At 38.6% G+C, this 26,044-nt stretch overlaps 1 long non-coding RNA gene across 1 annotated transcript; it reads right to left on the bottom strand.

Annotated features, from left to right (window-relative positions):
- Nucleotides 1–1,001: 1,001 nt before the first annotated feature.
- LOC311432438 lies at nt 1,002–24,302 on the bottom strand. The gene is made up of 3 exons (XR_014690068.1): nt 24,253–24,302; nt 9,734–9,814; nt 1,002–1,036 (listed from the first exon to the last, which is right to left on the bottom strand). It is a non-coding gene; the product is annotated as an uncharacterized lncRNA (long non-coding RNA).
- Nucleotides 24,303–26,044: the final 1,742 nt, after the last annotated feature.

Genomic DNA, 26,044 nt, shown 5'->3' with positions numbered 1-26,044 from the left:
TTTGGATGTGATAAAGCAACTCAGACAGACAGCTAACATAATCTACTGTGAATATTTTATTTCCTCACAGTGGAAGGATAAGTCTATTTGGACAAAGCTGTTCAGCCTCTGACTCTGGTGGTGGCATGTGGTAGGAGCACTCAAAGAATTAATTGTCCAGCTAAAGCCCGGTGATATTCAACAGTGCTCAGCATTTTGCAGGACTGGATAATAGCTGGTAGGAAGAATGTCTTGAAGTGAAGGGTTAAGAAGATAATCAAGCATGTTTTCCTAAATGCAAACTGAGCTCAAATGCACTGAAGGACCTGAAGCCGGTGCTACCATCAGGACAGCAAACACCAGCAGGCTGAGAAACCTGTCCTCCCTGGGGTGTTCCCGAGCACCTACAAAATGCCTGGCAAACTCCAGCACTGGTGAATGCAGCCATAAGCACAGCAGGTTCAAGCCAGGATTTTCTCCACACAGGCAGAGAAGAAAGAAAACTGATAAAATTCCTGCTGATATCAAAGGAAAATCCTCAGAGATTTCTGCCAGTTAGCTCATTCTGTACTGTCCCTTTCTATAATGAAGCCAGGAACAGAGATATGCATCAAATATAGACCAGCTGCTCAGAAGTACATGCAGATACCAACACTTTAATCACTTTTATAGGTAATGTTTTATGTCAGTTCCCAGTAGGGACTGTAGCCTGGACTATAATTTTGAATGAAAGACCACAAATTCAAGATTAGTTTTGAATGTGTGTGGGAGAGAAAACAAGAGATATCTCCTTTATGTGCTGTCCAAATTGTTTATATTTGGGCTGAGTGATCTGCTGAGCAGATGGCTAAATAATTTCCAAGCTCCCCATAGGAGGCTGAATCCTCTGTGTTTGCAGGTATGCACGTATAGATACAGTATTCTTCCCTCTACTTTAGCACTTACTGTGAGATGCTTCAGTAGGCCTCTGAGCTGCACACAGGGCACCTCTGTGTCCTGGCTGCCTGGCTACAGGAGACTTCCCTGGGTCTTCTGTGTAACAGACTGGTGAAATTGTCTACCACACAGAAAAGCAAAATATTTCAGTCTAAATATTGATGCATGTTACCTGTTATGATATATGAACTATGGTAGTCCAAGATGCAATGCATGCATTGCTTTAAGTTCATAAGAACATCAGTGGATATTTGATAGATTTAACTTTTTTTTTTTTTTTTTTTTTTAATTACATGAAAGGAATGTTTTTCTCCATTCTAATTTAAATACAAGCATTAAGTAACATTTTCTCTAATCTGGAAATAAAATATGGCAGAACCAACTTGTGCATAAGAAAATGTATGCCTTACTCCTGTTACAGAGGTAAAGCACGGTGTAGTAAACTATACAGAGGATATAATGTCACTGAAGTAGTTCATCTACATCTTTGTTGTCTTTTCCAAGACTACTGCTACAACACTAAAAAGGAATTTAACTGGTAAAAAACACTGTATTCTGTATTTATCTCTCATTTTGTGATTAGACTCAGCAAAACCATACCCAGAGAGTGGTGGTTAATGTGTCTATGTCCAGGTGGAGGCCAGTGACAAGTGGCGGCCTAGAACCAGTACTGTTCAATAATATAGCAAGATGGAGGGCACTCTCTGCAAGTTTTCAGGTAACACCAAGCTGAGTGGTGCAGTCAGTACAACAGAAGGAGGGGATGCCATCCAAAGGGACCTGGACCATCTTGAGAAGTGAGCCCATGTGAACCTAATGAGGTTCAACAAGGCCAAGTGCAAGGTGCTACACCTAGGTCAGGGCAATCCCAGAGGAATGGTTTTAAACTAAAAGAGATTGGAACCAGATGATTCCAGATGAAGCCATTCTATGTTTCTATGATTTATTTGCTTATTTTTAGCATCAAAACTGTCTTGTTAACAGTACCCTGGCACATGAGATGATCATAATCTTGAACTTCAGAACTTGAGAAATCCTGCACTGGATCCTATGCCTTCTTCAGCAACAGTTTGCCAACCAGTACCCTAACCCCATACTAACTAGATACTAGACCGGTTTTACAAAAGGTATTTTAACATTTTACTTTCAAACTTCCTTATTGAGGATGCATGATAAATCACCACTTTTTATTATTAATCTATGTATTTTTCTTGCTGCTAGAAGGGATTATTTGCAGATGTTAGCATTTTTTTTCCTTGGGTTTAGTTTTATGCTTTGAACCTGAAGTTCGATTGCTAATTCCATGAACATGATTGCCACAACATACACTCCAGTTTTAGCTGATTATTTTCCTTTAACATTGTCATTAATAGAGCATCTCCATCTTATAGAAGTGAAGTGTCTCCCTTAGACCTTTCATAACCTAAGCTGTATCCCATCAGAAAGCACTTCTCCATCCTCTTATGTTTCTAGAAAAATGCCATCCATGTTATAAATATCAATAGAGCTGGAAGTAAGCAACATCAAAATCTCCAAGACAACACAAAGATACAACAAAGCAAAGGCAAAATAGTAATGGTTCGATTAGACTTTTAAATAGGATATTAAAATGAGGTTTGTAGTTAAATACAATTGTCTCTCTGAATTTGGCAGGGAAATCATTAACCAAATGATGTTAAATTTGCACAGATTGTTGAATAAATGAGTAAGACTTGCTCTTCATGGCAGCAAACCAACCAAAAAACATACACACATAGAATTGCTAGCAGTCCATATGAACAAATAGTTTACACAAATAGTTTTGGATGAGACTGTTTTTCAAAGATTAGTAATTGAATAGCTACTACTGTCATTAGGTAGCCCTCCACATGAAGCAGCCCTCCAATAGTCTGTGCAATTGTGTATGTGTGTGTTGAGGGGGAGCACATGTTCCTGTGCAATAGATTAAGGTTTCTTGATTTTTAAGGAATGGTTGCCATAAACTGTATTGATATTATTTAGAGTTTATACATATATGTTCAAGATGCCACATCTTAAAAGCTACATAATTTCGCATACTCATTGATCTTGTTATTTTGGTATAGATACTTTTTCTCTCTGCTAGAATATATCCAAAGAAGTCCAGGTGCCTGGATACACAGATACAAACAATGTGGGGATTTTTATGAAAAATAGAATCATTCAAAAAGTACTTTATAAAGCTCAGTTTACGAGGCATTCAACAACAGCTTTGCATTTTATCATTGATTTGGCTTTAGCTACGACTAGCAATAAATATTAAAAATATTTTTATAACTGAGCTGTGATTTCTTTTAATGAAAAACTTATTTTCTAAAATCCGTCAACTTCTGGATATGTATCACCTGGAGGTAAAGATTAATATACAGTAAGTATGTGTAAGAAAGCCAGAGGAATAAAAAACATCTAGGTATAACCTTTCTTCCAAAGGTGAAATGTAATTTTAATTAAGTCTTAAAAATAAGATTATTTGTTATCTTATATTATACTGGTACTCACTGGATTAACATTGTACAAAAAGCAGGGAAAAGGCAGTCCTTCATCATAGGTATGTTCAGCCTAAAACTGAAATGAGATTCCAGTTCTCCTCTACACATACGTAGTGGTTACTTATGGGGTAGTCCCAGTACAGGTAATCATCTCTCAGTCAGAACAGGAAAATTATGATCAGATCCTCTAGACATTTACAAATCAGCTATATGTCTGCTAATATATAAAACAGGTCAGAATGGCAAGAGACACATAACAGCTGATGTGCACATATCAGAACTCCTTGAAAATGTTGCTTGACTTTTGTTGCCCACTGGGAACAATCTCCATCCCACCCTGTTCTCTATATCTCCATCCACAAAAAGTGATGGCTGGCATGGCAGAAGCAGTCTAGTCATTTAACAATATCATCAACTGTGGATGACTGCTTGGGCCTTATTCATTGGTACAGACATGGCTAAAATAGGCAGAAGTGGGAGATGGTGATGACAGATGGGCATGAGTTAAAGTTGAGACGTGAAATGAGAGACCTTGGTGGTAGGCTGGTGAACACATGTACGTATACAGAGGTCCATGGAGAGGTGTTTTCATTTGGAAACTGTAAAATCAAAGAGAAGTATGAGCTGAAGCTAATGGTGACTGAATGGAGAGGAGAGTCCAACAAGCTAAAGACCAGACTGGACCTTACAGGTGGGTGGGAGATGCAGCACAGAAATACACTTAAAATATCAAATTCTCAACAGTGATTTCCCCCAAGTATTTCCAGCAATGAAATAACCACACTGGTCAATGCCTGTGATGTGATCTCATTCCCAGAAGTACAGTTCCAGTTTCAAATACCCTCATAAAGTGGTTATGTCATAGAGATGCTTCCAACTTTACAATTGAAATAGAGTCAAAGAACAGCCTCTACCAGCATAGACTAATGAAGCATATTGGAGAAAAGACCTTCCCCACACAGTAATAAAACTAGAGTAATGCCCCTAGAGGAAATAAAGGAGTTGGGGTTATAGTTAAAGTTGTACTATATTGAAAAGCATTGATATTTCCATTCCAAGGACTATAGCACATCCATTTAAAATATCTAGGTTCACAAGGCGACTCAATAAAGCAGTTCAACTCCAGTGAGTTCAGTGGAGTTGTGCCAGCCATGAATTTGGCCTCCTGATTGTAAAATGTGGTCAGTGAAGGTGTGAATGATATGAAGTTTCAGATCCAAGTAAATATCAGACAACAGCAACTGTATTCCAGAGTTCACCTGCAGACTCTGCAAGAAGAGAAGACCCTTTTCAATTTGAACAATACTGGGATGATTGTAATATCTGAAAATTAAAGAGAGAAAAAAGGCAAATAACATGCTAAATGGCAGAAGAGAGAAGAGACAAACCACACTAGGAAAATGACACACAATGGGCCAAATTTATTGAACAATACGCAATAGTATGGGAATCTGATATTTATTTTCAGTGCTGAATATGCACGATATATCTAATATGCTCAAGATGCATTATTCAATCTGCAGCAGCTGTCTTTGTACAGAACTCTGCAGAAAAAATCAAAAGGAGCAATGTACAATAAAACAACCACACTAGGCACCTTGCTATGTCCCTGGCTAGCTGTCACAACACTTCTTCCTTCTATTCAAATGTATCATGTAGCTGATTTTTTTCCAAATGACAATGTTAACTGTTTCACAGGAAAGAAAAGACAGGCAAAGGAGAATAACCCCTTTGTGTGAAATGATCTGTACCTAATAACATTTCTACAGGAAGAAATAACTATTTGTTGTTAAACTATCAACTCAAAACAAGGAAACATCAAAGATTCAAACCTAAGTGAATTGTTTGGTATTTTCCCCAAGAAGCTGGATCCATTTCAGAACTAGATCTGTGCTGACACCCTACTTCTGGAAAGCATCATTATTCATTTGTGTTTTGCCTTGGAGTAGGAATGGATGTAAGCCTGAGTTTCCGTGACTTAGAAGAAGAAACTATTGTGACACAGGCCATAAAAAAGTACAAAAAATGAAAAAGAAGCTGCAGCTAATGGCCACTAAATCTGCTCTTGGTTGCAACCACTTTGCAGTTGAGGAGAAACAGCATCCTTTCCAATCTCTTATTTCTCTTAATGCCCTCACACTGCCCTTTCCTTATGACATCTTTGCCATTTGTTCCATTTCTGCATTTATGAACTTAGTTTGACTGTCTCCTCTAGTTGCATTAGATGTATGTACTCCTGCCTGTCCTATTTTAAACTCAGAAAACATGAACCAATGGTCAGAGCATGTGTCAGATTTTCCAGGTGGTTTTCTTCTCTTTCTGTCACCATGTTGTTGTGTCTTCCTCTGTATTGCCATCTTTTATGCTCATCACTGCTAAGAACATTGTTAAACTGAAACACAATGCTTGTTTACAGGGAGACATACAGGAAAATTAGATACAGATTAACCAAAGCAATGCTTGTTTACAGGGATACATGCAGGAAAATTAGATACAGATTCACCACAGTCAAAAATCTACTTCTGGAGGTAGCAGTGCCACCTACAGATGCTGCAGTTCCCAAAGGCTCCCAGCTGGTGGTAAGAAATAACCATACCACTCAGGGAAAACATGATGTGAAAACTGCCTAACCCATGTGAACATAGATCAGATGGGTTGTCTCACCTTCAGGAATGTGCCATCATTCTCAGAGCATTTCATTCAGGGAGCACAAAACCAAGGGCTTCTAGATTTGACCATAAACTGGAGGGAAAAGATGCCCTCAGGTTTCAGGGACATACATGGAGAGGAGCACCAGCTGCTTTGAAGAATGGGGTGCACAAATAGGATCTGGGTTTCTGACAGGTAGTAAAGAAGGATTTTTATTGGGGTTTGTAGCTGAATCAAGCTACCACTGGACCAGAGCTGGTGAGAGGAGTTTGCTATCTCATTTATTTTGTAAATGGTTTACTAACTCTTAATGCTATCTCCTCACTTCATGAGCTGAGCTCACTGTGAGTTCATCTGTAGTTCTGCAAGGGAACCATTTGTTATTGCATTGCAGGTTTCCGTAAGAGGGCAGCATGGCAGAAGCCTACTTGCTTCTTTTTCTCTGGGTCAGAAGGAATCTTGAAGAAGAGAGGTTCCAGTTTACAAACTGTCACGTTTACTACATTTCATTCTAGACTTCTTCCATGGTAGGAAGCTTGTTCCTTCAGCTTATGTTCAAATAAAAAATCTGGTTTTCCATTTTGAAAAATATGGTTTTGGTCTTTTGGGCAGCTAACTCCAAGGAGAAGTTACTGGAAGATGACAAGCAGCAAAGAGCTGAGGGAGTGATCATCTTCAGCTGTCAGAGCTGCCTGTGATGAACATTTGTCTGTGACCTAAATTGCTTTCAGCTCCTGTGTGGACTTTCTTATCCAGAAATAAAGTCTGGAAGATCAGGGGACCACCTGGGCACCCGTGACATGCTAAGGTAGCAACACTAAAGCTTGCTAGCTGCCAGGTATGCTGTAGTAGGCATCACATCTGCTCCTGCACACACTGCAGTTGGAGTTAGCAGATAGGCATGTGTGGCCAGGATAGCCCCAAAGAAAGGCACTGCTCAAACTGCGGGCTTCCCCTAGTCACCAGGCACTGCATTCAAAATCCCCATGGGCCAGGTAAATTAGGATGAATAACGTCACATCTGTTCTAATGTTGAATTAGTGTACCCATGCACTAATTAAGAGTGTTAGCTAAATCTCTCTCTCTCTTTTTTTTTTTTTTCCTTTTTTCCTTTTTCCCTGTTTCTAGTTAATCTTGATTAACTGTTTTGTGTTTTCAATTATTGTGGGCAAAAACAAAATGAGTATAAGTTTGAATTCTTTTTGGATATATATTCTATATATATTAGGAGAAGCATTTCGTTTTCAGCTCTTTCAAAAACAGGAAGGATAAAATCACATTGCTGCAGCATTTTCACTTATTTCTAATGAATTTTATGAGTACCCTTTTATACAGCAAAACAGAGCCACCGAAAATTCAACATTTCATCCTTCTACAAAGCAGGAGGAAAAAAAATTACCAGCTAACTTAGATTTGCTGAAGCTCTAGCTTTTGTAACACATAAATGACTGACACAGTAAAGAGATTGCACAAAGTTTCACTGAGTTTCAACAGAAGGACAGATTTATTCCTGACATAACTCAAGCAAAGTTAAGGGAAGAGTCTGGCTTGGAGACTCTGAGTGGATTTCTACAATTTATGGTTTACAAATCCACCCTAATCCTTGTCCTTCCTATCAGTTATGGGCTACTCGCAGGCAATAAGTATCTGTCACATTGCCAAAGAACAGTTGTTTATCTAGTTTTAACTGAGTTTGGGAGCCCACTTGTTTGTTTTTACAGGAGGTATGATGGATGCAATTACAGGAACAATAATATGCATGGTTACAGTATAACTGCTCTGCGGATCAGACAACAGAGAAGCCATCCATCTTCCATGCATGCAACCACCGCGACTGTTACCTCCAAGTGAATAAGATCTCTCCAAAAATGTGCAGAAATTTATCTTTACAAAAGTTTGGGGTCAACACAGATTAAATCATACCCCAGCATGCCTGTGGTATTAGAGTAGCAGGAAGGGAGAGTCAATTTCTACTTTACTGTAGGATGATTTATGTCTCGGGATTTCCCTCAACTCCCCTGTTCACCATTTGGGCATGAACATTTGGTATTATTGTCAGTACCAGGTCTCTGTCTAGGCAGAGGATGTTGCACTCCTCCATCACAAGACTCAATATTTAAGCAATCAGATCTGGTCCTTCTGCATCAAGCAACAAATTGATTTTGATTTTTTTTTCTGCACATTCACCTGTACACAGCAGATAAATTTCCCCTCTGTATCTCCCTCCTCTATAAGATGTGCTCTGCTGGGCACTCTTGCACTAGATGTGTGCAAATTCTGATTTGTCTTGTCTTCAGTGACATATTCTCTCTCCCAGCACTTTTAGGGCCTGCAACCTTTTCTTCTGTATAGACTCTATTGTTTGATTTATTCCCCAATTTGATTTCATTTCTGATTTAATAGCACTCTCACTTGCACCTGCCCTTTTATTTTGTTATTTTTTTCTCACCTCTTTACTATTTGACCTTTCCTAGACCTTATTCAAAAGACATATATCGCACTTGCTATTGCCATATTGCTCTTTCTGGTCTTTTTTCCCAGTCTCTCTCCAACCTTGCAGTTCACTCAAAGAAGAGACATAGCGGAAGTGAGGCTGACAAGGCTGACACTGACTTCCATGAGACTTGATTTTGGCCCAACACAGTCTTGAAAAATAATGGGAAGCTGTTTAGTGATCAGTCCTGCAAAATCTGGGGAACAGTGAGAAGCTGCACAATCCTGGGATCAGACACAAGCAGAACTGCATTATGCATATTCATACTCACTTCTGCATATAACATTCTGTAATGTGATATGATCAAATTTAAGGTTCTTGTGAGTTACATTATACTGTATAATACTGTGTATTAAATTGAGTGAAAACTGAAAACATAAGAGTAGAAAGTATGGGTGGGTGTCAGGATTTGGCTCAGTGTTGAAAAGGAAGACTTTTTTCCAATAAAAAAATAACCTTCACCCTAAAGAGGTTCCACCACATTTACGGAATTCCCATTCTCATTGCTAGCCCTGCTGACCAGCACAGACGCATGAATGAAACAGACTTCCATAGACAAGAAAGGCATTGTACACAGAAATAATTGGAAAACCAAGTTCTGTTACCATGTTAGATTTGTGCAGTAACAGCCAAAGATGATAAATTTCACAAGTTAGTCAGGGCTAAATTGATAAATCATGCAATCAGTTATGGGTTAAATATTAACAGAAGATACTTTCTGAGAAAGGACAAAGTTGATTACATTCTTTCAAATTATTCCCAGATGTTAAAATGTGCTTTCCAATGAAAATAATTACATATTCTACAAACCTGAACACCAAGTTAAAGGAATTGTAGTGAAAATTACAGAGTAACAATTTAGGCCCATGGCCATTTTTTCTCTCTAAAGACAAACAAGAAAACTTCACACATCCTGAGAGCTGTTGAAGTGAAAAATTCTGAATTTAAGAGATTTCATACTTAATGCATTAACTATAATCTTTTCACTTTAGGCTAAAATATGGTAATTTTTGCACTTTTTGTGACACTGTGATTTATAAGAAACATTTCCTTTTTCTATGGCTTGCAATGTATGCCTTGGAACTAAGGAGCAGAGTCTCAAAGCTGTTTAATGCCATAACTAAAAAATGTCAGTGGCATGGAGGCACATTTACTACACACACCTTACCTGAATATTGTGGAGCAGCTTCTCCCTATTTAATGCACACTTCTCATTTATTCTTCTTTAGTCTTTGAAGAAATGACAACTCTGTGTGCACAAAAACATATCAGGTTATCACATAGCGGAGACTACTTATAAATGATATGACTAAAAATAACATCTACCTCTTATAATTTAACTTCTATAAGAAGTCTGTAAGAATTCTTAATGAATTTTTGTAATACTAGTCCTGGTTTCAATATTTGCTTCTTTGTTGATTTCCTGTTCTAAATTAGAGCTAGAATTCTCATCTAGTTCCAAACTAAGATTTTCAGGGAATATCAAATGAATGGAGCTTCTGGGAACTGGTAACATCATAACCATTTCAAAATGGAATTAAAATAGACACTTTGTCATTCAGTAGCTTCCATATTAAAGCTGCGAGAATTACTTTTGAACTGCCTGGTTAACTAATTAATGGACTCATAGGTAAATGTTTGTCCAACAGTTAATTTCTTGATTACTTTTCTTTTTTGCTTGTAACAGTTATATGAATCTCTGAGTGACTTCTCAATAATGAAATTTGCTGGCAAATGTACTTCTTAATTAGATTTCTGAAGAAGACATACTGATCACATCTCAGATAGGGACCCCACTATGTGACTGAGCATATGCAGAGTTGTGGTCGGTGCTTAAAATTGTTTTTGAAGAATATGAGAATAAGACTTCTAAAAACATTTTTTTACTTATGTGTAGTAATTAATGGCCTTATCAATAGTGCAGACCAGATTTCAACTACAAGACAACCAGAAGACCACAAGACAGAAAACACCACACACAATTTTTCATCTCCAAGTAAATTTCCTCCTCTGATGTTTTCCTTGTATTTCATCCTTGATGCCATTGTTATTATGACAGTTTTAATGCCAAGAATAAGTAACGAAAAGATAGAGAAGTGTAAACACTCTTTTGAAAAGATAAGATTGCTCTTCTCAGAAATGTGGTTTGCTAAGCATGCACATATATTTCAAATACCTCATACTGACTACAGGCTAGCTCATTGAATGTCAAATAACTAAAAACTAGCTATTCACATCAGTGTTAATGACTTCGTGTCTTCTTTATGACCAGTGGAGGAAAAATGGGAACCATCAGACAGTAATACACACACAGACACACACACACAGAATTTCTAGGTTGGAAGAGACCTCAAGATCATCGAGTCCAACCCCTGACCTAACGCTAGCAGTCCCCACTAGACCATATCCCTAAGCTCTACATCTAAACGTCTTTTGAAGACTTCCAGGGATGGTGACTCCACCACTTCCCTGGGCAGCCTGTTCCAATGCCTCACAACCCTTCCTTTGGACTTCGCTTTGGTGTCTAAGATGGCTTAGATCTTGGGGATCTAGGAATGAGATGAGACACTTCCTGAGGTAACTCTTCTCCTCCTTTAACTATGAAAAGCACTAGCTAATGCTAACTTTTGATGCTTGCCCTGGGGCAGATGAACCCAGTATCGCAACTGGAGCTACAGATAGGAGCTCCATGCCTGCCCAGAGCTTTGGAGGCCACGGGGATACCCCCAAAGTTACAGAGTCTTTGACACCACTGGAAGGTTATTTTCAATTATATTAGGTTATTTTGAATCAGCTGAATCAGCTGTTGGGAGAACTGGTGTCCATGCAGAGTCTGAGAGCAATGTGGAGAAATTACACTTAGCTCCAAATCCCGCTAGCTTGTTGCAGTTAAGAATGTGTCATGTTCAAACTGATGTTTTCAAATGAACAGATAAATTAGTGATGGTACTTTTGAAGTGGTATCATCTTCACCAGTCATAAAAATCCTGTTAGTTACCTGACAGAATTGCTTATATTTTTCTTTAAGTGCTGACAAATATATTTTCTGAGATCAAAATGATATTGTTTTCCCTTGAGTGCACTAATGTTTTATTTATATATATAGATTTATTTTTTTAAATCTCTCTGATATTTAAGGAGTTTATGAGTTTTGCTTTGGGTTTGTTTTTTTCTTAGTAAAGGTTTCTTTTAATCAAATGTGAGTATTAACTATTTATTAGCTATGGTCAAAAATAAACTTTCAGATCTGGAGGGCAAACACATTGTAAAGTGCTCACAGTTTAATCCTGGATTATGCAAACACTCAAATACAAGGAAGCTCATTTAAGCAAGAGGAGCCGCAGGCCTGGGAAGGCTTGGGGCAGCTCTCCCTTAGCTCAATTCCCAGACATCTGCAAATCTGGATCTGTGTTTAGGCAAGGGGTGCCCAACCTTTCACAGACCAAGAGCCAAGAAAAGCAAATGTACAATGAGCCCCTGGCAGCAGTACTGGTACCATCACTGGCAGCAAAGCTGATTTTCCATGCCAGAGCATGCACATGGACCAGGGAGCTCTGTCCTCAGTGTTTCCAGCACTGCCTCACCATCCCAGCTTATGCAACAAGCCTATGCCACCATCCATCCTCATGGCCTTTCCAACAATCCACAGACAGGTAATGTTAACCATGACACCCACTGTCCCTGTCACATCACTCACTTCTCTCAGCCCCAGCGTATCCAGTTCCCACCCCTCCATGCCATCCTTCATGAATTATAGGACCATAGAATGTTTTGGGTTGGAAGGGACCTTAAAGATCATCTAATTCCACTGCCTCTGCCATGGGCAGGGACATCTCCTACCAGAGCAAGTTGCTCAAAGCCCTATCTAACCTGGTCTTGAGCACTTCCACGGATGGGGCATCCACAGCTTCTCTAAAGTTGAAGACCACCATTCCCAGAAATGTCTTTGCCTCCCGTCAGCCCAAATCAGACCCTGTTTCTGCTTCACCCTGTTCCATTGGGGTGTGTTTGTTTGTTCCTTTGTTTTTGGTTTGTTTGGTTAGTCGGTTGGTTGGTTTTGCTTTGCTTTGTTTTTCAGCCAGAATAGCAGAAATTGCCAGAATTGCCAGAATGGTGGAATTTTTCTTTTCCTAACTTTTAAAAATATCTTTAAGGAGCTTAGAGGAAGCAGTTATGAAATGTTAAGTTTTTGTTTACTGTTCAATGGACATAACTTTTCAAGAGTATATTGTTCAGAGTTGCCAGCAGCAATACAGGCAAGGAAAACAAAGTGTCATTCTCCATAAATGCATGTTGAAGTGAAAAGTAAACTTCCAGTGATCCAGACCATAAAAATGCAAGACAAAAGGCTGCCATTGAAAAAAAAGTGGTCTATTAAATTAAGATGCTACTAAGTGTCATTTTGACTCTGTGGGTAGCATGTCTGCCTTACAGCCAACTACTTGCGGGTTCAAGTCCCATACTGGGACCTTGGCTCACATCCAGGGTGCTGCAGTAATAAGCAGCGTGTGACACTTTCAAAGGTGTCATCCTTCAGAGGAAATGTTAAACCTACTGTCCTTCTGCCAGCTCTCCAGCTGGAAATTAAAGATCCCCCAAGTACCTTTTGAATAGAGTGAGTAATAACCTTGGGGCCCTGGCCAAGATTCTCTCTCTCAATAAAAAGAATTTGTAATGGCCGGTGCATATTTAAAAAAAAACAGCAGAAGTCACATAAACCAATGGAAAAGCATCATTAAAGATGGTGTGTCTCCTTTATGTATATTTTAAATAGAAAGTCGCCTATTTGATTAAGTGTCAATAGCATTTTTAAACAGCTGCCATAAATTGTCTATACATGGACATTCAAAAATCCAAAGGTCAACTTCCATCCACTACATAGCTTTAGGAAACAGCTAACTCCCATGCCCATCTTTGAAAAACTCAGCCCAGGTTCATGAAGGTCCACAAAAAATGTCTAACAAGACTGTATTTCGGAACAATTCTTCAGTGCAGAGCACCACAGCAACATTTGTGGACTATTAAGTGTGAAGATACTGAGGAGTGGTGCTGCTGCATTCTCAATGTACGATAAGCTGACACACTTACATTTCCAAATATATTTTTGCACTGAGGACTGTTAACCTGTCTTGCTGGTATTCACATGTCTCAAATCTCCCTTTGAGACATTTTCTGAACAGCAGGAATCATAGCAAGGTTATTTAATGGCAATGAGCAAATATTTACCAGTGGTGTATGCATGTAAGTGTGAAAGAGATTGTTAGCATCCCTTGTGTCGGTCAAGTAAAGCAGGACAGGCCCTGAACTAGTTCATCTATCCCCCACTAGCCCTGAGAAGGTAACCTGAAATACAGTAGTTTACTGTGGTAAGAGAGCATAAACTATTTGGGAATAGTTGTTCCCAGTTGTTGCGACCAACCTTTCTCCCAGCTGATTGCCTCTCAGCAGTTCCACTCTGAGCAGGGGCTTCCTCTCTCCTTGTGATGTGCCACCCAGCTAGCACCCAGGTGGGCAAAGCAACAAAGAGACGTAGGACCTTAATCCCAAGATTTCTTGTCAGGAATCCTTATGAGAGCCATGGGAAGATCATGTTAAAGGGTAAGAGCTTTAATCTGCTTCTGTCCTCCGTGCTTTCTGATTGTAATAGGCTTGCAGCTCTGCAAAATGGCTTGATGATGCCACTCCTCACAAATCATATTCCCTAACTTGGGAAAATAAAAATTAGCAGCCTGTTTTTCAGTCAGCCTGAAGTCACTGCACAATGGGCAGGGAGAAAGTATTTCTAGACAGCAATTCATCTCCTGAAGGATACACCTAAGAGAGGTCAGACGAATTTGTTCTCTTAACTGCCAAGGAGACAGGAGTGACTCACACAGACTTTGACCTGAGACAAAACAATTTGACTCTTACTTGCCAAAAGCCTCCTAATTTCAGGTGAGGAGATTCTGCCTATGCAGAGGGTGGAAGGATTGCCAGGGCACAAAAGGCTGCAACGGTGCACCAGGCTCTCCTTTGTGTACTTCACCATTGATGTATTTTACCACTTTTTTCTTTGGAAACACAGAATAAACATTGAGGCCCTGAATTCCTATGTATGTTATGAAGATCTTGCCTGTACTGTCAGTCATATAATTTTGTTGTTGTTTTTTTTTTTTTTTTTTTAGTATTTTTTCTTCAAGAAGGCAACAAAATGAGTTCCCCTGATGGTGTCTGGACTCAGCAGCAGTCCTGCATAGTACTGGGTAGATGTGTGCCAAAGATTTCCCGTCATCACCCACTCATTCTCACAAATGTATTTTTGATACAGCTAGAAAGGTTGGTTGTTGTGGTTTCTTGCTCCGAAGTTTCCCCTCTCTCTGATCACTGGCCTCTCATGAAAATGAATGGTAGGAGCAGAAAATGGCTTCTCTCTCCCTTATACCTTTCTTGTTTCAGTTCTGCTGTTCATTTCTCATACTTCCAGTCTCGAGTGCTCTTCTGAACTTACTTTGGTGACCTCCTCTCTTAATTTAATCTGGACAAAGCACCAAGTTGATTTCAAGTCATAAAGCCTGATTTGCTGTGTGCTCTTGGTAAATGTGAATAAGCTCCCTTGCTCCTTTTAATCAGCTATCATAATCATATTTATTTTTTTTAAACTGCAGCAATTAGGTCACCAAAGCAAGTAGTCTCTTGTGTTCTACTGAGAACAAATCTGTCCTCCTCTGACTCGCTTCATAATTTAATTATTAAAGCTTGATATCATTTTGGTTTCCATGTAAGGCAACCCCATAAGAGCAATTATATCCTTTCGAAAGCAAGGTTACTACTGCTAGAGCCCGTACTCAGAGCGCCTGGTACTGTGCTGTATATGGTAATACTACTACTTCCTACCACTCGTATTGCAACATTTGTCTACCTACTCAGCCAACAACAGCATTCTGCTGGCACCCTCCCTGCAACTCTGCACTGAGCTAGCATGTGGAGGATCTGGGATCAATTAGTTAATAATTTAGCAATAGTTTGAAGATGTAAAGCAGCTGCTAAAAGCTAAGCCTTATTATTATGTTAACTAATTATTTTGTATTTTACCTTTACATCTTTTATGTTGTTTGTTTCAGAAAACATCATTGTGTTATTAACTACATTTAGTACCTCCTCATCTTGACATTTAAATGTCTGAAATGATTCAGTGTAATTACACTGTTTTGTATCACAACACTTCAGGTACCTCCCTCTGCATGAAACTTTGCATACCTTCATTTTGTTTTAAGAACCCTAGCTGTTTCTATTAGCTGCTTTCAAAAAGACAAGAAAACACTGTGCTATAACATTTTATTCATCTGGCTAGAGCAGCCTTCCAGATTAAATGATTTAAGAAGTTTGGAGAAAGCTTTTGGCCACTGGGTTGATTTTCAGTTCCAACCACTGCTTTTCCTGGTTCCCTCTCAGTTTCCCTCACCACCTCAGCAATATCTGATACTTCTGGTGCACTGGGAGAAATCTCTCCTGAGTCACATGTTTTGAGAATCTGATTGGCACTCAGATTAGACTGCTAGGCACAATTAGAAATCCTGAATTTCAAGAATGACTTGTAGCAAGCAGATGTAACTGGAAATCTAAGAGGCACAGCACAAGAATACTGTAAGACAGTTCCAAATGCTTTTGGTCAGAAAACCAATACATCTCCACATTCACCTTAATACACTGTGTAAATTACTCAAATACAAACACATTTTTGCCTGACACATGCAGACACAAGATCTAGCTGTAGCATATTGAGAATAATGGACCCCTGCTCACTAAGTAAGCTGTGTAGGTGTTGCACTGCATATAGATAATAAATTGCAATTATTCTAAAACTCAAATTAGAGCAATTGTACCATTGTATTTATAGTGTTGATTTTTTTTTTTTTTTTTGTAGGACTGGAAGATGCAACCAGAACAATTTGAACATGCAGATACTGCCCTACCCCCAAAATAGGAGCTTGTTTAAAGGCTAAGATGACTTGTAAAATGCTCTTTTGAATTTAGTTTAAATTCCAATAATCCTCAGTAAAGAAACTCAAAATAATCTGTCTCATAAATTTCACAGCCTTTCAAGGCAGAATATGTCAAAATTCTTCTAGTGTTATAAATCATTAGATACCTTCAGTCCTGTCAGAAACACACCATTTGTGTAACAACACTTCAGCTCCTTCTGGAACAACTAATTAGATGTCCCTTTTACATACTTGCTGTGTCCTGCCTACAGCTATTAGGACACGTCACGCACTTCCAGTCAGTGTGGGGGCACTGGAATTGGCTTCCTGGAATTCCATCAGAATAAAAATAAACTTTTTCTTAGTGTGTGACACATCATTCGGTATGGCTTGTTCCAGACTCGCTGGGAGAGGAAAATAATGCATACGTTGTCACTTGGGGCTATGTTGTGCACTGTGGAAATAGTTCTGAGCTCAGTGCTTTTGATGAGGGACTACAGCTAATCCCATTCTCAGGTACCAATAATAAAAAAACGTGACTAATGTGAAAATCATACACAAAACCTGTGAGCCAGCTTGAGCAGAAAATGAGGATCTTCACAAGCCTCCCTGCTGTGAGCAGTTGTGGTGGTTTTACCGTGCTGGGCAGCTAAACCCCACAACCGCTCTCTCACTCCCCCTCCTTTAGATGAGGAGGGGGAGAAGTAAAGCAAAGAACAACTCACGGGTTGAGATAAGGATAATTTAATTAAAGGGAAATAATTATAATAATTAAATAAAGACTACCATGAACTAAACAATTTAACTAAGGGGAAATAAAAGGGAAAGGGGAAAAAGGGAGGAAAACAAACAAACAAAATAAATGAAAGCTATATGGAAGTGCAGAGGAAAGAAATTACTCTCTACTTCCCACAAATGAGCAATGATTGACCACGTCCTTGCAAGCAAGGCCTCAACGCACGCAGCCGGTGTTCGAGAGGAGGACCGACGTCTTCTCAACGAGAGCCCACCCCTCCCTTCCCTCTTCTTCCTGTTTCCACCTTTTATTGCTGAGTGTGACACCACATGGTATGGAATATCCCTTTGATTGGTTTAGGTCAGCTGCCCTAGTGATGTTTCTCTCCTCACTTTTTGCCCACCCCCTAGGAGGGTTAGAGAAAGGCCCAATGCTGTGCCACTGCTGCTCAGCAGTAGACACAACACTAGTGTGATAACACTGCTGTTCCAGCTACAAGTACAGAGTACGGCACTGTATGGGCTGCTGCCGGGAAAGTTAACATTCCAGCCAGACCCAGTACAGCAGTGGAAGCTGCCTGGCTGAGCAGGCAGCACCAAGCAGGCCTCTTCACCTTTCTGCTCCACCCAGGAGGTCCCAACAGCCCTGTCAGGCAGGACAGTCTTGGCCCCAAGCTTAAAGCCTGGCAAATGCAGTACTTTCTGCCATGCTTGTCAGTGTGGCATAGTTGAGCACGCTCTCCAGAAACATGCAGGGGAGCTTGCCGGGGAATGCAGCTTCCAACGAGCAATCGGGCTGTAGCACCCAGCTATGCTCTTTCACCCATGGCTAGCAAGAAGCCAGTAGTAGGACTGTTGTCTGAAAGTAGTCTTTGGCCTAACAAGTAACAATACAGCAACCATTAAAATCTAGTGCTAGCAAAGGAAGAAGAGGCAGAGCTGCCCAGCTGCCTTACATTGCTAGTATGAAACTGAGTAAAAGCAACTAAGTTTGCACATGCCAGGGTTGTTAATTAACAGACATAAAGCCAGAACTACAGTGTTTTATCCTGTAGTATACTGTCCTTCCTGCATTCGTTAGTACCTTCCTCACGTGCCTGTTTTGGTATTCCCTTCAGGACTTCCTCTTCCCCACGGCTCTTTCCAGCTGCTGAGGGCTCTGCACAGCCTTCTCAGATCCTTTCCAGCCAGTGCCACGCATCTCACCATGAACCTGCCAGTCTTTTTCAGTGTCAGCAGCAAGAGCAGCAGTCAGCAAGATATGTGCATGTACCCTCTCATCCCAGTCAGTGTATCAATTCTGCTTCAAGCCCACTCTCCAGTCTGTGCTGGGACTTCAAAGTCACAGTCTGATGCACTGCATTGATTTTGCCTCCAGAGACCATGAGGATATTTGCTTTCTCTGGGAATATTATTTTTTTTTCTACTGTGGTAGAAAATGGGCATATATAAACAAAGAAGTCTGGAAGAACATCTGGGACAGCAGACTGCCCAACAGAGACATATCCTACCCTATTTCCACTCTTTTGCCTCTTGAAACTCATCCCTAGAGCCATAAACAAACTAAAGAACAAGAGCATCAACATTTTTCAAGGAACTCTCATCCTGTGTCTCATAGTAATTGCTACGTGCCTTCGCCTGCAACCTTATTTTGTGCAGAACCTTCATTTGCCCTTCGACATCAAACACTCCCAAACTTTGAAGAAGTCTGAATACAGATCTGGTCTTTGCAGTTGAAGCACACCTCTAGCATAATGATGAAAAAAAAAAAAAAAAAAAAAAAAAAAAAAAAAAAAGGAATGTATTGAAGTAGAATATAGACAAACTTCCAGAAATCAAGCAGCTGCCTCCAGCATGAGATCATGCCAAAACGTTCTCCAACATGATGAATATAGTTCTGATGCATCTTTATGAAAAGATTATCTCTATTAGGCTCATAATATTACTGGATCCCTACACTGGCCTCTTAAGTCAAGTGCTGGGGTGTTAAGACATGGGTTGGTTTCATGCTTCAAGCAGATCTTAGATTAAATAGCAAGTTGTGATCGGTTATATCTGGAAGCAGCAGATCCACAGAGAGATTTTTTCTTAGTAAAGTAAATCAGCTATACACTTTGCACTTCAGCAGTTGCCCAAACACATTTTAATATACTGCTCGGTAGGTTTAAAAAGAATAAAACTGTCATTTGAATATCAAAGTTGGCGTAAGAATACTATTGTGTCGTTGTCATCCAGACATCTTAACCATTCATTAGAAATCTAGTGGTTTAGGCATTGCATAAATATATAACAAGGAAGATGGCATAGCATAAGCGTAAATAATACTTAACTTGAACATACATGACACAGATGCATGATACAGCAATTATCCTCCTCCAGTTTGATCTATCATGTTTAATCTTAGTCACTAAAGCTGCGACATTTGGCTGTAAAAGGTCAGGGGTGTCCTTGAGATATGGATCGAAGATACATATACGTGAGTAAAAGCTCAGCAGAAGAAGATAGATTCTTCTGATGTTGAATGGCAAGAATTCCTTACAATATGAATTCTTAAAGAGCACCTGATTTTTACCATGACTGTGGCACAATAGCAGAAGCAATGGGACTAATTATAATGGCAATAACCATGATAGCAGTAAAATGAGAACACTGCAGAAAAAGCTAAAGAAATAATTTTTGTTCAATAAATAGGTTCACATTTACAGAGGCTTGTTTAAACTCTTGCGCAATGAGAGAAGGTGATTACTAGCAAACTTCAAGGTCCACTGTCAGAATATTTGTTCAACAATGTACAATTTCTTGTGTTATAAGTTGAGAATTACTTTGTAGGAAATAAAATTTATCTAAGCTTCTCCATGAAGGACCAGTTCTGGTCCTTCCTCAGCTGGAAAGCCAAGAATTACAGATATGAATCAATGTTCAGAGTATTTTCCTTCATTTGCATGGTGTTTGGCCATCCTTACTGGTATACAGCAGGTTTTGGAAAGCAGCTAAAATAAGAATGGACAATGGTGCTGGTGCACTAGGAGGCTTTTATCAATGTTACGTTCATTAACATAAAAAGTGCCAGATTGTCTTGACTAGAAGAAATTGAGCAAGAAATTTAACAATAAGTATCAAGTTAAGCTCAAGGAAATTAAAATGTGAACACTGATGGATTATGAGAATATCACTTATTTATGTTCAAGCAATGCTTCCTTATAGAAAGCTGAGAGTGCAAAGCATGATGGCACTATAAGATGAAGTAGCAGTTGTTGCACTATTGTTGCTAGTTTAGCACATCAGCAGAGGTATGTCACCACCTTTGGTGGTGTTAAACAGTTTGTGGGGAGGAATATCAGTTCATTTATTTTTCCTGCGATCATCTCATATTCAAAGTAAAATCTCCATAAAAGCTTGACAGATCTGAAATGCCTTCAGTGGTGGTAATAATGTGGTTTGTTTTTTTTTTTTCTCTATAAAATTTCAAGGAATATTTTTGTATTTCTGAGACATAATTACTGATCAGTCAGAATTATTTATGTGTTTGTCTGGATAGAGTATATAATTTGTCCTTGTAACCCTCCCAAATATATCATAGTATGTAGCCAGGTGAGCCAAATAACTGCTGTCATTATGCTTTCAGAAAACAACACTATCATATTTACTCTCATCTTTTACTCATCCTTTGATAGCTTTTCATGTTTGCTCTCTGACTTTTGGCATGCAGCCATTTCCTGTCCTAAAGGGAATGACAACCAGAGATAGTAACAACGAGAAAAAGATGACAGGAAGAAAAGTCAAGTGAAACAGGAAGAAATTCTGGATGGTAAGATTGAAGGTTTAAAAGAAAAGCCTAAAATACAGTAAAGCATAATAAAATACTTAAGACATTGATTTGAAGATAAATGCAAAACCTTCATATCAAATACATTGAACAAATACTGTTAGACAAAGGTAGATAAAGAAGAAAGGACAGCAATGGAGAAATTGTGGTTCATTGTCACAGGCTTTTCTCACAGCACATTTTGTATCCATACTTCAAGGGTGGCTGGTTGCAATTCATAAAACAAATATAAGAAAACCTGCCCATTTCTGACTGGAGAGAACAAGAAAATGTCTGAGCCCAGAGCCTCTTACAAGACATATCTCAGCCACAGTATGTTTGTTGAAAATAAAAAGGAGTGTTTGACAGAAATTTTCAAACATGTTATTTTAATGAGTGAAATACAATTCATTGAAAATATTTTTATTTTTTTTTCTTGAAAATGTTTATGCCAGTTATAAAGTATGGAATTTGTAGTGAAACTCAGAAAATGCCACCTGCTCTAAGCATATCCCGAAGGAGTATTTGGTCTTTCTCTGATGCCGATGTTGGGATGGATGAGAAGCTTCATTTGCACTGAATTTTTGGCCTCTAGTTTCATATTGATTTTGAACAGGAATGGTTTTGAAATTATGAAAGTTTTTACAAGATATGAAAAATATTTCCTGTCCAACTCTAATATGAAGACTCTTATACCACCAAATAAAATGATCTATAATGGCTAAAATAGCTTCATTAGTTAGGTCTATTATTGTGTAAATTACAGAAAAAGCATGGGGGCTCAAACATTCAAAGGTGGCAATTCCATTACCTACTTTCCAGCAGAACATATGTTTTCAATTTAAGCAAATTTTACCATTTCCAACTGCAAATTGGATGACATACAACAAAAACTGTGTTTTAACAGCTTTAGCATTTTATAGACATTACAGCTATGCACCAATCTTTTACCTTAGGAAAAAAGTAAGAATTACAAAGAGCTTGCTATAAAAACACCTAATCACTAGCCCCCACCTGGAAGTTGTATGGCCTACTGCATAGCCAGCTAATCTAAGACGCAAAACACATGGGCTCTTGTCCTTGAAGAAAGATGCTTTGCCCCCTTTGTTTCCACATCTATAAAATGGGCCAGTAATACTTATCTGCTGTGTAACCGAGTGCTTTGGAAATAAGATCTGGGTGTTTTCTGCAAAATGGAGATCACTTTATATTACTAACAGAATGAGTAATAATAATGCAATGTCACAAATACAGAAGATATTTAAGCAAGCTTTGATGAATAAACTCAAAATACCTTTAAGACTGTACAATGTTACCATGTGAATTCAGTAACAAATTCTAATTTTGGGGTCCTATTTTCATTAGATTTTGAGTTCAAATAAAGTACAAAGATAAGATTGTGCAAGGTAAAAACATTCCAGTATATTTAGAATTTAGTAACAAACATGGCAACATCTTTCTTAGCCATAGTATGTGTTGCAGGCCCCATTAATATCAGGCCTAACATTCTGAGGTACCTTGGGGCTCATCTGTCAACTGGCAGAATATTAAGTATAATGGCAAAAAATGTTACCAATGAAAGAAAGCCAAAATCTCTCTCTCTCTCTCTCTTTTTTTTTTTTTTTTTTTCTTCAGTGTGTAAATAAACTACAGATCAAAATACTGTGAAAGCCTGCAAAAATAATTTCTTTGTTCTAGATCATCAATAAAATCTTGGCTGCACTTAAGTCTCTTGGAGTCTTGGAGCTTTGCCATTGATTTCGTGGGGTACAGATTTCAGAATGAACTTTGAAACAATCGGATTAGAAACAGCTACTTTTCTGATTTCCCATATTTCACAGTGGAAGATGAGAAAGGACATTTGGAATACTGAAGACATTTAAGCCAGCCAAGACAGATGAAGTCAGTAAGCTTGTTACTTTACTTAAATATTGACTGCCTGGAAAATGATACAAAGCTGGACAGTCGCTATTTTTGCATTAGTTCTCAGAGATCTAAGGCACGATCCATTGTAGTGTACATACACACATCAAAGGTGTGTATGTACACGCTATACTCAGTGTAGTTCTCTGTTATCATACATGAACTTATACCCATATACAACTTCATTGATACAGCAACAGGTTCACCTAGCTTAAATTAATTTTAAGCTGACAGTTATATAGAGAAGAGAAAGGAAAGACATGAAAGATACAGGAATAGTTTCTCTAATTAATGTCTGGAGAACATACTTTAACATTTTCATTTGTGCGTCTATCACATTTTTTATCAGTACTTCAAAAATCAGTAATATTGTTGCTGTGATATTACTGATGCCAGAAGTATTTTTTTTTTTCATTTTTTAATTTTTTCTTCTATTTTTCTTTTTCCTAAAATTAGTATAAATGTACAGTAGGACTCTTGTTTAAAAGTTCAAAACCCAGGTACTATCAGTTAAATGTCCAAAGGAGTGTGTTTCACTCTTTGCTTTCTCCCAAGACCACTCTGGGAGAGAAGATCACCACAGCAATCTTCTTGCTATGTCACATAGACATAATCAAAGCAATTTTATTTCTCATGCAGGAAATCACCCCCCATCTCCTTTAGACAAGGTGTGCCCCAAGGACAGTGATTTGGACAGTAGCACCTATTGTTTCAGCTGTCTTCTTCCAAGGAGAAGCTTAATTGCTTCTCCCATGTGAATGAGAGAGAGCTATGTACTACTCATCAGTGTGGCCCATAACTGCCCAGAGATAAAAACATTTCTGCTTCACTTAACCCTATTCTGCTGCCCTCTACCATATTACTATTTAACCCCGGGGGCTGATGTCAGCCTCTATGCACACGTTCTTATTCTGATAATAATTAGGAGCTAAACAGTCCTTCTAAGAGACTGTTTTCTGTTGTTGCTGTTGTTTTAAGAGAACAGTAACAGATATATAAAATTACTCCTACTTGAATGAGTGCTATCCAGTAAATTGGAAAGACCTCAAGGATATAAAACAAACAAACAAACAAACAAACAAAAAACACACAGTTTACACACTAAAAATAAAATAAAATAAAATAAAATAAATGTAATGATCTTTGCAATCATATACCATTATACAAATCAGTTTCTCCACAATTGAAACCAATGTTGCGTAAGTATCCTGCTGAATTGAACTTTTTTCTAAGTGCCCCAAACTATTTAGAATAATGGCCCACCTGTTTGCTCAGTTTTGCTCTTCAGGAGGACTGATTGGGATAATTGATTGTGGGGGCTGATGAAGGGGGTGGGAAGATGAGGTCAGTTAATTGCTGCCTGGGGAAGAGGATGTAGGAGGTCTCTTTTGTTCCAGGATGAGGGCCCATTTGTAATAAATGATATACAACAGAGATGCTCAGAAGACACTCTTTTAAGACCCTTCCCACAAGGGAATAACAGATGTTTTCTATGATCTATGGGTCTGGGATTTGGGGTCTAATACTGTAAAAAGTCTGTACAGTCTGGGGTAGGTGTCACAAACAAGTGTAAATAAATATATCATGATTGGATGTGCTCATTATGTATTAAAGGAATAAAATTGCAGGTACCCATACTAGGTAAAATACTTCAAAGTTCTCTTTTTACACTATTGAAATGTATGCAGACCTCACACACTTTGAGAATTTCCACAGCCAGTGCTTTCTGGAATAAAAGTAGCCCTCATCCTGAACACTGCTGTCCCATGGGTTCCCTGTTTTCAGATTACGGGAGATCTCACATCTGCTCTCAAACTTGCCAGCTCTAATAAAATGTATTTATTTCAAGCTTTGTTGATGACTAAAGACAAAATCCTAATAACTATTGAAATGGAAATCAACAACTGTTCCAGGCCACAGTAAATGGGCTTGAAGACTTAGTCACCTGGCACCCCTGAAAATGTCTTCTATGTAATGCCAGACAAAATGAACATATTTGGGAGCATTTGGTCAGCTCTCATGGATGCTTACTCCATTACTGAACAAATACAAAGTTTATTTCTCATTTCTTCTTTTTTTCTTCTCCTCTATAAAGTAAGAAAAAATACAAAAGCCCAACATGCAATATTTTCTTCTCTATCTTCCCTCTTCCTCTAATATGTGTCTTTGATGTGGATGTGATTTAAAGCACTGACGACAGCAAATCATCCATACTTCTAACACTGTTGTTTTGAGAGAGGACAAGGAGCTTTAGAATAGCATGGTTGTGGAGCAAACAGGCCTGCTCAACAAAGCCATGAGAAAAATAACCTGCTATACATTTTGTATTGAAACGCAAGCTTTTTCCCAGCCCTTAATGAATGTTTGAAGTAAAAAAAATCAAGACTAATTGGCTTTGAAATTTGGCTGGGGGAATATTTAACATGTTTTCACTTACATTCAGATGCCATGGCTAGAAAATGGTATTTGTAATGGTATTCATGTGCCATACCTCCCAGTTCACTGCCAAAAATCTCTTATTGTAAAGGTTTTTATATAGGAAAAATCTTCATTTATCTAAAATACCAAGGAAAAAGTATATTTTTAGACCTATTTTCTCTCCCTCCCCCAGCTCCCTTCCCATATGCATAATTAGCCAGCAATCAGGTATAATAGCTAGACATGTAAATGCCTTTAGTTTTGTGCAGGTGCAAAAAAAATAAGGTTACACACAAAATCAAGCCCTAAGGATTAGTCTCCCAATATAGGACACAAAGGCTTCTCCTCTCCTCCAAACTGATTCCTCATATACAGATACTTCTTTCACATATAACATTTAATAACATAACCACATCCCAATCCCTATGCTGTATAATACAAAAACTATGTTGTGCAGGCATCTATTATGAATCAGTTTGGGCAATCTAGAAATAGCAATACAGTAAAGAGAAAATTAACTCTGGAAGATGAAGCTATGACCAGAAGAGCAACATAAAGGTGGAGATTTACTTCAAGAATAAATTGGGGAACAGATTCTTTTCTGAATTAGAGGCAGTAAGCTATTTTTTTAGTTACA

The sequence above is a fragment of the Aythya ferina genome, assembly GCF_964211825.1.
Source record: "Aythya ferina genome assembly, chromosome: 2".
NCBI lineage: Eukaryota > Metazoa > Chordata > Aves > Anseriformes > Anatidae > Aythya > Aythya ferina.
This window is presented reverse-complemented; position numbering and strand designations above follow the sequence as displayed.